Source organism: Macaca nemestrina, chromosome 4, assembly GCF_043159975.1.
Source record: "Macaca nemestrina isolate mMacNem1 chromosome 4, mMacNem.hap1, whole genome shotgun sequence".
NCBI lineage: Eukaryota > Metazoa > Chordata > Mammalia > Primates > Cercopithecidae > Macaca > Macaca nemestrina.
In genome coordinates, this window is record NC_092128.1 from 4,878,755 (window position 1) to 4,893,538 (window position 14,784).

Genomic DNA, 14,784 nt, shown 5'->3' on the forward strand with positions numbered 1-14,784 from the left:
TAGTGGTGGATGGTGGGGGTGGGCAGAGGGGGATGGTTAAAGGGTACAAAAATAGAGTTAAAAAGAATAAGATTGACTATTTGATAGCACAACAAGGTGACTACAGTCAACAATACTTTACTGTACATTTTAAAATAACTAAAGGGAGAGTATAATTGGATTGTTCATAATACAAAGAAAGGACAAATACTTGAGGGGACAGATACTCTATTTACCCTAGTGTGTTTATTATTTAATGTATGCCTGTATCAAAATACCTCGTGCCCCATAAATATACATACCTACTATGTACCCACAGAAATTAAAAATTAAAAAATGAAATAGTGAATGTTGTAAATGTGTTTTTGATTTTAAAAACCAACTTATTATTTGATGAGAGAGTTTATTAAAGTGAAAAAAACATTGCAAATATTATAGGCATGCACCATGACACCTGGCTAATTTTTGTACTTTTAGCAGAGATGGTGTTTCACCATGTCGACCAGGCTGGTCTCAAACTCCTGACCTCAGGTGATCTGCCTGCCTCAGCCTCCCAAAGTGCTGGGATTACAGGATGAGCCACCATGCCAAGCCAATTTAATATATGTCTACTGTCTACTTTTTTCTATTTATACATATCATTGTGCAATAAAATTAATAAAGTCATGTTCTGATCATAAACATATACTCATACCTGAATTGAGAGCCTAAACCAGTATGTGTCTTCATGATGTACCAACACCAAGGTCAGTTATTAATAATTTAACCTTCCCAAACGACTAGATTGCTGTATAAACACAGGTGTAGTGTGCTCCCATTAGAGAAATAGCGGGTGGGACAATTCTTCACCTGATGCCTATGAGAATAGGCATGCTAAACCTAAAATACTTGTGACACGTAGCAAATACCTTTATACATTGTAAGGGGTGACTTAGTCTCAGAAATCATTATTATTTATCATATACAATGTATATTATTAATTTGAATTTCATTGGCTTCTTTTATCGATCTTCATTTAATCTCCCATCTCCATTAATTTAATAACATAGACTGTAAGTGGAGCTTAAATCTGTTTAGTTGAATGTATGTAAAATAAAAAGAATTAAGTCAATGCTGGAGATTCCTCTTCCTCTCCTCTTCCTTCCTCTTTCTTTCAAATTTTGAAAAACATCAAAATGTATCTTATTGTGAGTGAATTTCATTTCCTTTCTTGGTGGTGAAGATGGTAAAGAACCACCTTTTGAAACTCAGGGGTGTCCCCTAGAGAGCTGAGCTAGGAGCCCTGCATGGACTTCCACTGTGAATGGTGGGAAGGAGCAGACAGGGCAGTGCACAGCACAGTTGTTGTCCAGTTCATGGTCTTCCAAGGGCTAGCACATGGCTTCTAAGCACTCTAGTTCTGATCTCTCCTTGGGTGCATTCTTTTGCCTGCCTGTAAGATATGGCCACTGCAGAAGTGGCAATGCCATTTATTTCCCTTTGTTTTAGCCTCCTGTGGCTGCTGTAACAAATGACCACAAACTTGATGGCTTAAAACAACAGAAGAGCACGCTTTCCCAGTTCTGGAGTCTGGAAGTCTAAAATCAGTTTCACTGGGCCCAAATACAAGTGTCAGCAGGGCTGCATGCTCTCAGAGGTTCTGGGGAAGCATCTTGTAGTAGTCCATTTTCATACTGCTCTGAAGAAATACCGGAGACTGGGTAATTTATAAAGAAAAAGAGGTTTAATGAACTCACAGTTCCACATGGCTGGGGAGACCTCACAATCATGACAGAAGGCAAAGGAGGAGCAAAGGCACATCTTACATGGCAGCAGGCAAGACAGCGTGTACAGGGGAACTGCCTTTTATAAAACCATCAGGCCTCATGAGACTTATTCACTATCATGAGACTAGCTCAAACAACCCACCACCATGGTTCAATTACCTCCCACCGGGTCCCTCCCATGACATGTGGGGATTATGGGAGCTACAATTTAAGATGAGATTTGGGTGAGGACACAGCCAAACCATATCACATTTGTTCTTTGTCTCTTCCAGCCTCTGGGGGCTGCCGGTATTCCTGGGCTTGTGGCCACATCCCTCCCATTTCTGCCTGTGTGGTCACATTGCCGTTTCCTCTTTCATCTGTGTCAAATCTCCCTCTATTTCCTTCTTATAAGAACACATGTGATTGCATTGAGGTTCCATTGGATAACTAAGGGTAATCCTCCATTTCAGATGCGTAATGTAGCCACAAAAGACCTCCTTTCGGCCATAAAAGGAAAAATTAACAGGATCCAAGGATTAGAACATGTACTTTTTTGGGGGGTGGGGAGGCATTTTTTAGCCTACCACACCCTTCAAGGCCTTTCTCTCATTTCCAACGAACCCACCACTTTAGAAGGCATCCTCTGAGGATGCAATGATCATACATTTACTGAATGAAAAAGAAAAACATTAAGAATCCGAGCAGGGGAAAAGCAAGAAAGAGATTGATTAAATAGGAGGTCCTGCAAATTATCACTTAACTGAACTTCTGGTGATTTTAATGCCATACCTAAAAGCTCAGAGTCAATTTAGAATATCTGGGATTCGAGGATTATGAAGCAGCAATCTGAGAAACTGCATCTACATATTGTTTCTGCAGATGTGATCAATGGTTGTCCAAGTAGGACCTAAGGTGAAGAGTTCAGAGAAGTTGGAACCATTTCAATCTGGAACTTCATCTTCCTAGTTCCCCGACCTGCCTAGTTCATTTTATAGAATTGCTCTCCATTTCTCTGATTTTATTATATCACAGCTTTCTGTGTTCCTGACCATGACGTAGTATGGTAACTCTGCTCAAACTGAAATGCTGCCTTTGGTTCTGAACTGCCCGAGTCTTCACTAAACTAGCAACTAATATAGGAGCCAACTGCTTATAAAAATAGGGCCCTTAAGGTCCCTAAAGTTAATTTGAAGCTGACCAGGAGGCACTCATCTACAGCAGGCAAGAGACTCCAGAGGAAACCAGGGTCCCAGCATAAGATTTACTCATTTTCATGGTTGCCTTTAAAATAGGATGCAAAATGTAGCAACACTTGAAAAGTGCCCATTTATAGATAAATATGTAGACCCATTTGCCTTAGCTTATAGTCTTAATGCGAGCATGAATAACAAGCATCTACTGCCATCCTTTAGAAAAATGACTCTTTAGTGTAAGGATTCCATAAATAAGCGAGATGCACCTAGCGGTCCTTCTAGAATTAATGATGGGAAGTCAAAAGAGAGACTGTTAAGATGCTCCCAGGGACCCACTTTTCAGTAGTTTGCAAGTTTGCAATTCACTATAGGGTTAGTAGCAATGTAACCTAATCCTTTCTTCTATGAGAATCTGTCAGAACTCTCTCCTTTTGGATTTGTTTCAATTTAAAGAATGATTCAAATTCACTGGTCACATTCTAGAAATGTAGACCACATTCCTCAAGGACTTCACAAATCAAGGGGTCTTGCTTGTGGTGGTGGACACTGAAGGCTGCTTCCCCAAGAGCCAGGGCCTCTCTGCCTTCTTCCGACTCAGCAGAGCCTGACTTCTGCAAATGGTGGGCTTTCCCAACCCCTCCAGTGAAGGTAGCCAATATGGTTACAGCAAATAAACTGTCTCCTCGCAGCTCCAGGAAACTGAAAGGAACTACTCAGAAAACTATTTCCTCCATGACGGAGGAAGTGAGATGCACAAGCTAAGATCTATGCGTCCATCCCTTCCTGCCCGTGTGGGCGAGTGATGCGCGAAGCCCTCAGAACCATGTTGTCAACATACTGATGATGGCAGCAGAGAGATGGAGACTGCCTGACCCTTGACAATATCCATGAGCACTGAATCTGCCTAGGACTGGCTATGTCTAAACTTGTCTTGTGAAACAATAGACACCTGCAACTGGAACAGTTTTAGTTGGCTGCTCTGTTACTCACAGACAAAAATATTTTGGCCGACAAACATTAACACCTGGACCTCAGATAGATGCTCAAGCAGATCCCTGAGATGGCCCTGGGATGGACTGACTATGTTCACAAACCTTCTATTAATACAACATATCCAAGTGTCTATGCACACACAATGCCCTTTCTTTCCTTCCAACAATAAGATGACTTAGAGTTTTATCAGATTCTGAAACTGGTTATGACATTGGTGTAAACAGTAGGAGAAATTTAGAGTTCAATCTCAAATCCAGGCTCTGTGCATTCCAGGCTCTCCCCATTGGCTACCACCCCTTTCATTCTCCCTTAACTTCTGACCACGGCTGGCCCCTCCACAACTTCCTAGCCAGATTGTCTTGTGTCTCCCGAGCCTTCATGGCCTTCCCTCTCAGTTTTCTTCCATCTCTACTGGATCTATCTTTTTAAAGTCTCTAATTGCTCATTCTCCATGAAGCCTTCCAGGAATGCATCCTGTTCTCAATGGCCTCTCCCATATTTTGGACCATCATAATGAATATCATCTACAGCCTCTATTTATAGCACTCAGTCTCGATTAGTATTAACAAGTTAACTTTGGGCAGAAATATTATCAGTGGTCGCATCAGCAGGAGCCAAAACAACTCTCTGTTTCATGATCAGAGTAGACACCATCCCCAGTCCAGTCAGTCCACTGCAGATGGCTGTGAGCAGGCATGGAGGAGCCCAGGACTCACAGAGCAGATGCCCCAGGGCAAATGAACAATCCCAAAGACCCACTCAAGCCACCTGTGCTTCCCATGATGAAACGGTTGGGGCATGGTCAGTGGTAGTAGATGGAATATAACGAGATTGAATTTGTGGAATGAATTTAATATAGGAGCCATAACAGAGAGAAAGTGCCCAAAAGATATGGAGCAAACCACCTATTTCTACAAGACAAAAAGTAGGAGGTATGCGTTACCTTTTATGATATACACAAAGGCTATTAAATGACTATTGAACTATTTTGCAATTTTCATTGAGATTATGTGGGACTTTATGATAAGATAATCCAATATAGGTTAAAAATTGGGTAGCGGTATAACCTAAAACATAACAATGAATCTCACAAACATATAGAACAAAAGCAGGCATAAAAGTAGACATACCAGATGATTACATTTATGCCATAAATGCAAAGAATATAAAAACTCATAATACTACTCTGTGATGTCAGAAATGAGGTTGCTCTTGAGGGGATTAATGATGGGAAGGGTCTGTGGGGCTTTTGGGATGCTGGCTATATTCTGCTTTTTTGGCCTGGATGCTGATTATAGAATCATGTTTGGTTTTAAAATTCATCAGAATTCAAAAATTCATCAGAATTCACATGTGTTTATATGTATATATTTAATTTCTATATAATATTTATATTAAATATATACTATATATCCTATATGTATATCCTTCAATAAAATGTTTTGAAATTATTTGTTCAAGAATTTTAAAAAGATAAGGTGAGGGTTGGCAATGTGGTCACAGACATTAAATAGTGACAACATTTTAATTCCATAAAAATAATCTCTATGTTACATTACTACCCAAAAGACTGACGAGTCTTGCGTTCTGATAACCTGTGCTTGCCCTTAACCCAGAACCTCCCTTCACTATGACTTTGAATTATCCAAGGCTTTTCATTGACGGACCACCTAAAAGTGTTCTAGTGTTTCCGTCACAAACCACCGTCCACCTGCTCTAATGTGAGTTTCCATAAAAGCCAAGTGTCAGGGATGTTTTCATGCAAATCTGATCCTGCTGGAGCTTCCAACTCCCACATAAGTGATTGTGGCACTGGAGAAGGTCACAGCGTTTCCATCAGAATGCGAGAACTGTAGCTGCTAACAAAAGGCATACACTGTGCATGGCCTATTGTAGACGGACACATATTTAATATCTGAAAATAAAAAATGTAACGTCGAGCCTATTATTCCAAAGAGAAGAAACTTAGAAAAGAACATAGACCAGCAAGGGAGACATGAATGACAAAATTGAAAAGGACACATTCTCATTTGGTAAATCCCTTTGGAACCAAGATCGCCTTAAACACTGTAATTTGATTTCTAAAACATAAATTGTGCATAACTGGTGATAATTAGACTGCACTTCACGACAAGATGCCTTGTTCAGAGTGATTACCATGAGGCCCTTCCAGGTCTGTGTCATCAAAAGGACACTCCACCACGTGCGTGAGATTCTTCTCACCAGGGTGACAAGGGGGCCCCTGGGTACCGGGAACCACTTTCACAAAATGACTGAATCAGGTGGGTTCAGAATGGATTTTCTAATTAAGTAGAAAGCAGGTGCTGTACTCTGAGTCTCAATAAACCAGAATACAAGACTGGTAATACGTGAAAAATACTATTTTTTTTTTTTTAAAAAGCACATATTACAATTTCTAACTAAAGCTACCAAAATGGAAGCAATGTTGGGTACGAATGCACTCAACACTGTGTGCAAACATATCCAAAGTGTGACTGTTACGACTTGGATTCTCCACTGTTGAAGACTGATTCTCATCTGTCACTTTGACTGGTGGAAGCCGCTCCTGCCTTGGTGCGGATCTCAGTCTTCTAGGTCAGCATTTCCGCTATCTACGCAACTCAACAGGCCTCCACCACACCCTGCCTTTGACTTTTATTTTCGCTTAATGATAACACTACTGTGGAATTCTCCTTGCACATGTATTGTCTTTACGTGGACTCAGCTTCATGGGGAACACTGGCATCTTCTCTTTCCACATTCTGTCTGGCACTTAGCACGGAGTTCTCAGCTCCTAGCTGGGATCATTCATGCTGGCTCTGTTGGCAGGCATTCTCAGTCGAGGTGACACTGCTCTGTACATTAGTGAATTCGAGACCGCTCTGGAGCTAGTGGCAGGTTGAATGATTTGATACCTCCTCTGCCTGATGGAATTTTATGCCAAAACACAAGCCATTGCTGTATTACAGGAGAGTGGATGCAGTCAGGCCTCGATGTGGGAGCAGCGGTGCAACATTCACTGTGCAGCCCTGTGGGAGAGGCCTACACCTTGGACACCCAGTCCCAGGGCAGCACAGCCCAGAGAAACGAACAGAACCCACGAAAGCCCAGCAGAACCAAAAGGTGAGGCAAGGCTCAGCTGCATGTATATTGTGATGGAAAAAGAAAAGCAAAGTCCTCTCTTCAAAGCCTTCTCTGGAATCCAGCCATTCACTAGAGACCCTCCAGGAGCAGCTGCCCCTGACAACTGGCCCTCAGCGTGGAGGGAGAAGGGTTCCGAGCCACTGCATCCTCTGTTTACTGTGGAGGAGAGGCTGCTGCGGTTGTATCGGCTGCAAAAGAACCAAATGCAGATGCTGGCAGGGTCGGCTGCTGCACTGGAGGGAGGAGGCCTGCCACTACTCCCTGTGAGTGGAGAAGACACAGGGCTACTGCTTGCCAGGCCTGGAGTTGAGCTTGGAGGACAGGGTCCCAGGACCCGGTTCTCAACCCACTTTGCTGCTGTGGACATTTCTGTGTGAGAAGCTCCAGGCAGCCATTTAATTCCACTCTATTTATTTATTTATTTAGTGAGACAGAGTCTTGCTCTGTCACCAGGCTGGAGTGCAGTGGCATGATCTTGGCTCACTGCAACCTCTGCCTCCCGGGTTTAAGACATTCTCCTGCCTCAGCCTCCTGAGTAGTTGGGATTACAGGCACCTGCCACCAAGCCCAGCTAATTTTTGTATTTTTAGTATAGATGGGGTTTTACTATGTTGGCCAGGCTGGTCTTGATCTCCTGACCTCGTGATCTGCCCACCTCGCCTTCCCAAAGTGTTGGGATTACAGGCGTGAGCCACCGCACCCAGTCTTATTCCACTCTTGAGTGACACTCGTGACAGCCCTCGGACCTGGGTGACATGAATGTTCACATGCACCTTGGAAGGTGGGAGTAACTGCAAACCACTAGACACCACTGCTTTCTAAGTCCCAAAGGGAGTGCCAGACAACCATGAGACCGAATCTGCAGTAATCACATTCTTACACAAAGCGCAATTCTGCTCAAAGAAAAGCAGAGGCAGAAACACACGCTCCACAGACCCTGAGGAAAACTTGAGTTCCTCTATATTAATTAGAAATAGGTAGTGGTTAAAGTCCCCAGCCATGTGAGATCATCAGCACCACCACCATAAAACAAAATGAGGATTGGCTTTGCAGTTCTTCCCCCAACCCCTCTAAACCCTGGTCATCTGATTTCAACAGGTGAAAGGATCTGTTTCCTGGGCACTGAAGCACTGGATTGAATCCTCAGCCTGAGTGTTCCAGGCAACTGTGGTCCATTCACGAAGCTTGCTCACGCAGGAGACGGCAACACTGTCTCTCCCAGAACTGCTACTGAAGCCTCTTTGGGGTTAGACAAGTTTTTAAGGCAATTTAGTATGTCTGGCACTTTTGTGGCCAGGTTACACTTTTCTTCCCCCAACAGCTTTCTCATCTTTTTATTAAACTCACAGCTTAATGGAGATGAATTTCACATGTCATAAAGTTCATCTTTTTAATGTATACAATTCAGTGTTTTTAAAATATACAATATTAACAGAGTCATACATCTATCACCACTATCAAATTCCAGAATAATTTCTTCATCCCCCTTCAAAGAAATTTCATACCTGTTAGAAATCATTTCATTTTCTCCCTGCCTCTGGCTTCTGGCAGCTACAAATCTATTTTCTATCTCTAGGGATCTGCCTATTCTGAAATCATACAGTATGTGGCCTTTTATGCCAGCCTTCCTTCACTTAGCATGACGTTCCCAGGGTTACTTCATGTTACAGCATGGATCAGTTCTTCATTCCTTTTTACAGCGGAGGAGTATTCTGTTGTATGGTTACATCACAAGTATTTATTTGTTTATTTATTTAGAGATGGAGTCTAGCTCTGCCACCCAGGCTGGAGTGCAGTGGCACCATCTCAACTCACTGCAACCTCTACCTCCCAGGTTCAAGCTATTCTCTCTTTTTTTGGGGGGGGGGGCGGGGAGAATATGAGCAAGAAAGGAAAAGTAATGACTTACTACATAGCTCAGCTATGCAAAGCATTTACACAGTCATGATAAATACTGATTTATTTATTATTTACTCAGTGGTTCTCAAACCTGGCTGCACATTAGAAGCAACTGAAAACTTTTTTAAAAACACAGATACCCAGGATCCTCCCCAAAACACATAAAGCAGAATCTGTGAGGGTGAGTCTCAGGTATCTAGATTTGTTCACTTAAGTTTGCTAGTGATTCTAATGTACAGCCAGAAGTGAGAAGCACTCATCAAACCAAAATTACAATGAAACTACAGTGGGCAGCTAGGGGATCAGAAATATATATGTAGGTGTTAGAGACAAGAGGTATGAGTTAAATCTTAAACTTCAGTAACTAAAAATCAATAGATAACTGCTAAAACTGAAAAATCAGTAACATTATAATTAGAACAAGCTACAAGAGTTGAAACACGTTTGCTTCTGGGAGGAGTGAGGAATAGGGCTGAGGATGGCTGCTTTTTTAAATTTTTATATTTTAAATTCTAGGGTACATGGGCACAATGTGCAGGTTTGTTACATACGTATACGTGTGCTGTGTTGATGTGCTGCACCCATTAACTCGTCATTTACATTAGGTATATCTCCTAATGCTATCCTTCCCCCTTACCCCCTCCCCACAATAGGACCCGGTGTGTGATGTTCCCCCTCCTGTGTCCAAGTGATCTCATTGTTCAATTCCCACCTATGAGTGAGACCATGGGTGTTTGGTTTTCTGTTCTTGCGATAGTTTGCTGAGAATGATGGTTTCCAGCTGCATCCATGTTCCTACAAAGGACACAAACTCATCCTTTTTTATGGCTGCATAGTATTCCATGGTGTATATGTGCCACATTTTCTTAATCCAGTCTGTCACTGATGGACATTTGGGTTGATTCCAAGTCTTTGCTATTGTGAATAGTGCTGCAATAAACATACGTGTGCATGTGTCTTTATAGCAGCATGACTACGGTCAAATGGTATTTCTAGTTCTAGATCCTTGAGGAATCGCCACACTGTTTTTCCACCATGGTTGAACTAGTTTACAGTCCCACCAATAGTGTAAAAGTGTTCCTATTTCTCCACATCCTCTCCAGCACCTGTTGTTTCCTGATTTTTTAATGATTGCCATTCTGACTGGTGTGAGATGGTATCTCGTGGTTTTGATTTGCATTTCTCTGATGGCCAGTGATGATGAGCATTTTTTATGAATGTCTTCTTTTGAGAAATGTCTGTTCATATCCTTTGCCCACTTTTTGATGGGGTTGTTTGTTTTTTTCTTGTAAATTTGATTGAGTTCTTTATAGGTTCTGGATATTAGCTCTTTGTCAGATAGCTTCAAAGAGAGTAAAATACCTAGGAATCCAACTTACAAGGGATGTAAAGGACCTCTTCAAGGAGAACTACAAACCACTGTTTAGTGAAATAAAAGAGGACACAAACAAATGGAAGAACATACCATGCTCATAGATAGGAAGAATCAATATTGTGAAAATGGCCATACTGCCCAAGGTAATTTATAGATTCAATGCCATCCACATTAAGCTACAATGACTTTCTTCACAGAATTGGAAAAAACTCCTTTAAAGTTCATATGGAACCAAAAAAGACCCCACATTGCCAAGACAATCCTAAGTCAAAAGAACAAAGCTGGCAGCATCACACTACCTGACTTCAAACTATACTACAAGGCTACAGTAACCAAAACAGCATGGTACTGGTACCAAAACAGAGATATAGACCAATGGAACAGAACAGAGCCCTCAGAAACAATACCACACATCTACAACCATCTGGTCTTTGACAAACCTAACAAAAACAAGAAATGGGGAAAGGATTCCCTATTTAATAAATGGTGCTGGGAAAATTGGCTAACCATAAGTAGAAAGCTGAAACTGGATCCTTTCCTTACTCCTTATATGAAAATTAATTCAAAATGGATTAGAGACTTAAATGTTAGACCTAAAACCATAAAAACCCTAGAAGAAAACCTAGGTAATACCATTCAGGACATAGGCATGGGCAAGGACTTCACATCTAAAACATCAAAAGCAATGGCAACAAAAGCTAAAATTTACAAATGGGATCTAATGAAAGTAAAGAGCTTCTGCACAGCAAAAGAAACTACCATCAGAGTGAACAGGCAACCTACAGAGTAGGAGAAAAATTTTGCAATCTACTCATCTGACAAAGGGCAAGCTATTCTCTTGCCTCTGCCTCCCGAGTAGCTGGGACTACAGGCACCTGTTACCATGCCTGGCTAGTTTTTTTTTTGTTTTGCTTTTTTTTTTTTTTTTTTTTTTTTTTTTTAGTAGAGATGGGGTTTCACTGTGTTAGCCAGTATGGTCTCAATCTCCTGACCTTGTGATCCACCCGCCTCAGCCTCCCAAAGTGCTGGGATTACAGGTGTGAGCCACTGCACCCAGCCACATCACATTTATTTATCCATTCTCTGGGAGATGAATATTTGGCTTGTTTTCACTTTTTTGGCTATTATGAATAATGCTGTTATGAACTTCATATACTAGTTTCTATATTAACATATGTTTCCAGTTTTCCTGAGTCTATACCTAGGAGTAGAATTACTAGGTAAGATGGTAACTCTGTGTTTAACTTTTAGGAGAACTACTGAACTATTTTCCACAGAGGCCACACAATTTATCTTTCTACTAGTAATGTAAGAAGGTTCCCATTTCTCTACATCCTGGGAATACTTATTATTTTCCACTTTTTGTTTGTATTTGGTTCTTATAATCATCCTAGTTGGTGTGAAGTGGTATTTCACTGTGATTTGATTTTCATTCATCCTGAGGCTGAATGATGTTGAGCATCTTTTCATATGCTTTTTGGCCATTTGTCTTTCTTTGGAGAAATGTCTCTTTAAATCCTTTGCCTATTTTTAAATTGAATTATTTGTTTTTTTGTGTGTTTGTTTTGAGTAGTAAGAGTTGTTTATATATTCTGGATACTAGACCTTTACTAGATACATGATTTGCAAATACTTTCTCCTATTCTGTGGGTTGTCTTTCACTTTCTTGATAGCGTTTTTGATACACAAAATGTTTTAAGTTTGATGAGGTCCAATTTATCTATTTTTATTTGATTGCTTGCACTTTTGTTGTCACATGTAAGAAACCATTGCCTAATTCAAAGTCACAAAGATTTATCCCTATGTTTTCTTCTAAAAGTTTTATAGCTTTAGCTCTTATATTTGGGTCTTTGGTCCACATTGAGTTCATCATTGTATATCGTATGAGTTGGGGGTCCAACCTCACTCTTTTGCATGTGAATATCTAGTTGTACCACCACAATTTGGTGGAAAGACTATTCTTTCCTCACTGAATGGTCTTGGTTCCCTTGTCAAAAAGTAATTGACTATAGATGTATGGGTTTATTTTTGAACTCTCAATTCTATTCTATTGATCTATATGTCTATACCTATCCTAGTACCATATTGTTTTGATTTCTGTAGCTTTACAGTAAGTTTTAAGATCAGGAGGTGTAAGTCTTTGAATTATTCTTTTTTGAGATTGTTCTGACTATTCTGAGTCATTTACATTTTCATATGGATTTCAGAATCAACTCATAGTTTCTTTAAGAAAGAAAGAGGGATTTTGATAGAGATTGGGTTGAATCTGAACATCAATTTAGGGAGTATTGTCATGTTAATGATATGAAGTCTTTCAATCAATTTATATAAGATATCCTTCCATTTACTTAGGTCTCAATTTCTTTCCATTTTTTTTTTTTTGTAGTTTTAGTACACAAGTCTTATACTTCTTTATTTATTTTGTTAAATTTATTCTTTTTTTTTTTTTTTTTATTATACTTTAAGTTGTAGGGTACATGTGCATAACGTGCAGGTTTGTTACATATGTATACTTGTGCCTTGTTGGTGTGCTGCACCCATCAACTCGTCATTTACATCAGGTATAACTCCCAATGAGTATCTTATTCCATTTTAAACTATTTTAAGTGGAATCACTTTCTTAATTTTATTTTGGGATTGTTCATAGTTCATGGCTAAAAATACAAATGGTTTTTGCATTTTGGTCTGAAATCTTCCTTCCTGCTGAACTCATTTATTATTACAATAGGTTTTTTGTGGATTCCTTAAGATTTTCTATATACAACATTATGTCTTCTATGAATAGAGACAGGTTTACTTCTTTCTTTCCTATCTGGATGTCCTGGGGTGTTTTTTTCCCTACCTAATAGCTCTGGCTAGACCCTCCAATATAATGTTAAATAGCCATGCTGGGAATGAACATCCTTTTCTACCATCTCCTGGTCTTAGGGAGAATGATTTCAGTCTTCTGCTGCTCAGTATGATGTTAGCTATTGGGTTTTTCATAGACTCTTGTCAAGTTGAAGATGTTTTTTTCTTTTCCTAGCTTATTGAGTCTTTTGTCAGGAAAGGGTTTTTGGATTTTGTCACATGCTTATTATGTGTCTGTTCAGACGATCATGTGCTTTTTGCCCTTTATTCTATTCATGCAGGTATAACATATTGGTTGATTTTCATAGAAGTCAATTTGTTTTTCCTGGAATAAATCCCATTTGGTCATGATATATAATCTTTCTACATGTAGTTAGATTCAGTTTGCTACTATTTTGTTGAAGGGTTTTACATCTATTTTCACAAGGGTTATTGGTCTGGAGTTTTCTTGTGATATCTTTATCTAGTTTGGTATCAGGGTACAGACCACCCTTTTCTCATTTAGGTTTTGGGGTAATAGTTTAAGCCTGGATTATAATTTGCCCACATTTGTTGTACCTGTGGGAAAAGGTTTTACCTTATAATATCTACTTTTTCTTCATCTTAGGGTCTAATGCTTGTCTATCTCTTTACTGAGGACTGAAACTTTTTTGCCCACACAAATAGGCATCTAATATGATAAAAAGAATGGATGAAACAGTTGCATACTGTTTTATCTATGGCCACAATGTTTTCCTATGATAACTCCTGTAATATAATTATTATTATTATTATTATTATTATTATTATTATATGGAGTCTCGCTCTGTTGCCCAGGCTGGAGTGCAAAGGGGCAATCTTGGCTCACTGCGACCTCTGCCTCCCGGGTTCAAGTGATTCTCCTGCCTCAGCCTCCTGAGTAGCTGGGATTACAGGCACCTGCCACCACACCTGGCTAATTGTTGTATTTTTAGTAGAGATGGGGTTTCACCATGTTGGCCAGGATGGTCTCAAACTCCTGATGTCAGGCAATCCACCCTCCTCAGCCTCCCAAAGTACTGGGATTACAGCTATGAGCCACCACGTCCGACCCTATATTACTATTTTATAGGCAAAGGCTTTCTTCTGTCCCTAAACCTACCACTCTCTGGCTACTAAATTCCTACCATTACTCCATTAAGACCACTTTACATATTACCTTCTCCGTGAACTTTCTTTTGAAAGATTTCTCTTTCTCCTCTCAACTCCAATAGCACTTTTCTTTGGCTTACTCAATAGTGCATGTATATATCTGTATTTGTTGTAGGTTTCTTCTGTTGGTTTTAGTGTCTTTTCTTCCCTGAGAGATTTATGACACTGGTCTATACTTTATGTAATCTTCAGTAGTACCTATTTTGCACCTTCTCCTGAGTTCACACTCAACATATGTTGTTTTAATAATTTTCTTAATTCACCCTTGATATAATGTCCAGAAATTCTATGAAATATATAAAATCATTATATTTATGCCACTGTCTTTAAGTTGATCAAGCATGAATAAGTAATTGTATATGTAATTTTAATATATGCCAAGCATTTCCATGTAGTAAACACCTTTATAAACAAATCCAAAACATATAAAATG

At 39.9% G+C, this 14,784-nt stretch overlaps 1 protein-coding gene across 5 annotated transcripts in view; it reads right to left on the minus strand.

Annotated features, from left to right (window-relative positions):
• Window positions 1-14,784, minus strand: part of LOC105474942 (dipeptidyl peptidase like 6) — a 1,161,442-nt gene that overhangs the window by 434,745 nt on the left and 711,913 nt on the right. The window lies entirely within an intron of this gene.